A 3,728-nucleotide genomic window follows, 5' to 3' on the forward strand; every position below is an offset into this window, starting at 1 on the left:
AAAGAATCAACCCCAAACACCGAGCGACTAGAGTGCAAACACTCCCGGTGAGGGTTCGATGCTCAATTCCTTGATCCCCGGCTTTCATGAGCGTTCTTCTCGCAAGTCTATTTGAACTTCATTTCCACACTTGAATTGGTAGGATTCATGAATCATCATATGACCTTAGCCCTACCCATTTATACATGCACTTGGAGGATTGATTTATTTTTAACCAAGTAGGTAAAACCATTTTGCATTTAGTTGCATATAGTTTAGGTTGCATATAGCTCATTTACATAGAATAGATGTTGATGCCCTTTGCTTTCTCTTGGCTTAAGCATGAGGACATGCTTGGTTTAAGTGTGGGGAGGTTGACAAACCCCATTTGTAGGGTTTATCTTGTATTTATTTTAGGGGATTTTATCACCTTTCACCCACATTTATTCAATAAAATAGTATGGTTTTGTATATTCTCCTTTAATTGTGCTTAAGAGTGAAAACATGCTTTTTAGGACTCAAAATAGATAAATTTAATTCACCTTGATTCTATTAGATGCCTTGATATGTTTGTTAATTGATTTCAGATTTAAGAGGCAAAGATTGGATCAAGGGAATGAAGAAAAAGTATGTAAAGTTGGAGAACTCATGAAGAAATGATGGAACCAAAAAGCTGTCAAGCCTGACCTCTTCGCACTTAATTGACCATAACTTGAGCTACAAAGGTCCAAATGACACCGTTCCAGTTGGGTTAGAAAGCTGACATCCGGGGCTTCAAAACGACATAAGATTTGTTATAGTTGCATCGCGCATAGGGGCGCGCACGGTACGCGGACGCGCCGATGGTGGCACATGACCCACTTAATGCAACACGTGGCCAGTGATTTTAGAAGCCTTGTGGGCCCAATCCAACTCATTCCTGATGATATTTAATCCAAGGATTGAAGGGGAATCAATATACTGGAGATACTTTAATCATTAGTCATAGTTTAGTTTTAGAAGTAGTTAGAGTTAGTTTCTAGAGAGAGAAGCTCTCACTTCTCTCTAGAATTAGGATTAGGAATTAGGGTTAGATTAGGATCTCATAGTTCTAGGTTTAATTCAAGTCTCCTTCTACTTCTACCTTCAATTGATGATTGCTACACTTTGGTTCTTCTTTCTATCTTTATCCTCTTGTTGTAATTTCTCTTATTTTGTTTCTAGGTTTTGTAATTGAGATATTTTTGTTCTTTTGTTTTCTTTTAATAATGCAATTTGAGATAATTCATATGATTGTGATGTTGTTGATTGTTGTTTTGTTAATTCTTTGTAATTGTTGGTTGTTGATTCCTTTTATTCTTACAAATAAAGATAATCCAATTAGTGAAAAGCTAGGACTTATGGACTTGGATTGATATTACTCACTTGACTTTCCTTTGCTACTTTATTAAAGGATGACTTAGTGAGATTAATCCTTGCAGCTACCATGCTTGTGGCTAGTGATAATGATGAAGACCCTTGACAACCAAACCTTGCCAAGACCATTTTGTTAATACAATTTCATTACCATTTGCTATTCTTTTTTCTCATCTAAAACCCCAAAATAAATAAATCCATAACCAATAACAAGAACACTACCCTGCAAGTCCTTTGAGAGACGACCCGAGGTTTAAATACTTCGGTTTATAGATTTTAGGGGTTTGTACTTGTGACAAACAAATTTTTGTATGAGAGGATTATTGTTGGTTTAGAGACTATACTTCAACGAGATTTCATTTGGAAAATTCTATACCATCAAAAATCCGTTCATCAATAACTCAGACAGACCATCATAGAAGATACCTATGATGCTCCATTCTGAAAGCATGTCAGAAGGACACATTCTGATCAATTGCTTGTATCTTTCCCAAGCTTCATAGAGGGATTCACCTTCCTTCTGTTTGAAGGTTTGAACTTCCACTCTAAGCTTACTCATCTTTTGAGGTGGAAAGAATATAGCTAAGAAGGTATTGACTAGCTTTTCCCAAGAGTTCAGGTTGTCTCTAGGTTGTGAGTTCAACCATATACTAGCTCTGTCTTTTACAGCAAAAGGGAAAAGTATAAGTCTGTAGACCTCGGGATCAACTCCATTGGTCTTAACAATGTCACATATTTGTAAGAATTCAGCTAAGAACTGATGAAGATCTTCTAATAGAAGTCCATGAAACTTGCAATTCTACTGCATCAGAGAAAGTAATTGAGGCTTAAGCTCAAAGTTGTTTGCTCCAATGGCAGGAATTGAGATGCTTCTTCCATAGAAGTTGGAAGTTGGTGCAGTAAAGTCACCAAGCACCTTTCTTGCATTGTTTTTGTTGGGTTCGGCCATGTCTATTTTGTCTGCTTCTTTTTTGAAAGTTTCTGTCAGGTCCTCTTCAGAGTGTTGGGCTTTAGCTGCTCTTAGCTTCCTCTTCAGAGTCCTTTCAGGTTCAGGATCAGTTTCAACAAGAATGCCTTTATCTTTGCTCCTGCTCATATGAAAGAAAAGAAAACAAAGAAAGTATGGAATCCTCTATGTCACAGTATAGAGATTCCTTGATGTGTCAGAGGAAAAGAAGAATAGAAGGATGAGGTAGAGAGAAGAATTCGAACTTATAGAGAGGGAGGGGGTCCGAATTATTAAAGGAAGATAAGTGTTAGTGATTAAATAGAAAGAGATGGGAGAGAGAGAATTTTCAAAAAATCTTTTGAAATAAAAAGAGATAATAATTTGAAACAATTAGTTAATCAAAGAGAATTTTAAAAAAGAGGTTAGTGACTTTCGAAAATTAGACGTGAGAGAGGTAGTTAGTTGGTTTTCAAAAAGATAAGAGGTAATAAATTTTGAAAAGATAAGAAATTAGAAAAGATTTTTGAAATTAAAATTTAAAAAGATATGATTGAAGAAAATTTGATTTTTTGTTTTTTTTTTTTTGTAAAAAGATATGATGGATAAGAGAGGATATGAAAAAGATAAGATTTTAAAAAATTAGTTTTAAAACTTGAAAATTTGAAAAAGATTTGAATTGAAAACAAAGTTACCTTATTGGTGTTATCATGGCGTTAAACGCCTAGAATGGTATCCATTATGGCGTTTAACGCCCACTTGGCTTTAAATGCCAGAAATCCTTTTTTACTGAGCATTTTGAACACCTAGCTTTTTCTCTGTGATTCCTCTGCTGTATGTTCTGAATCTTCAATTCTCTGTATTACTGTCTTGAAAAGACATAATTTTGAATTTTTAATGATGAGAGAGAAAAACAACAGAATGAAATTAAACATGAAAAACTAAGATCAAAACAAGGAATGAATGCAAGAACACTTTGAATGTCAAGATGAACATCAAGAACATATTTTTGAAAATTTTTAAGAAAAGAAAGACATGCAGGACACCAAACTTAGAAATTTTCATACTAGAGACACTAACAATTTGAGAATGCACATGAGAAACAACAAAAGACACAAAACAAGAGAATTTAAAGATCAGACAAAGGAAAATCATCAAGAACAACTTGAAGATCAATGAAGAACACAATGCATATATTTTCGAAAAATGCAAGAAAAATAAAAACATGCAATTGACACCAAACTTGAAATTTGACACCAGACTCAAACAAGAAACATAAAATATTTTTTTTTGGTTTTATGATTTTATGAAATATTTTTTTTGAAAATTCTTTTGAGAAAGAAAATAAGAAACTCAAATTTTTTAAAAAGAATTCTAGGAATCATGCAATGTTAGTCTAAAGCTTCAG

General features: G+C 34.0%; 1 non-coding gene across 1 annotated transcript; it reads left to right on the plus strand.

Annotated features, from left to right (window-relative positions):
* The first annotated feature begins 1,819 nt into the window (after nucleotides 1-1,819).
* On the plus strand, nucleotides 1,820-1,927 carry LOC127740762 (small nucleolar RNA R71). The gene has a single exon (XR_008001621.1). It is a non-coding gene; the product is annotated as a small nucleolar RNA R71 (small nucleolar RNA).
* Nucleotides 1,928-3,728: the final 1,801 nt, after the last annotated feature.

Source organism: Arachis duranensis, chromosome 7 (genome assembly GCF_000817695.3).
Source record: "Arachis duranensis cultivar V14167 chromosome 7, aradu.V14167.gnm2.J7QH, whole genome shotgun sequence".
NCBI classification, from domain to species: domain Eukaryota; kingdom Viridiplantae; phylum Streptophyta; class Magnoliopsida; order Fabales; family Fabaceae; genus Arachis; species Arachis duranensis.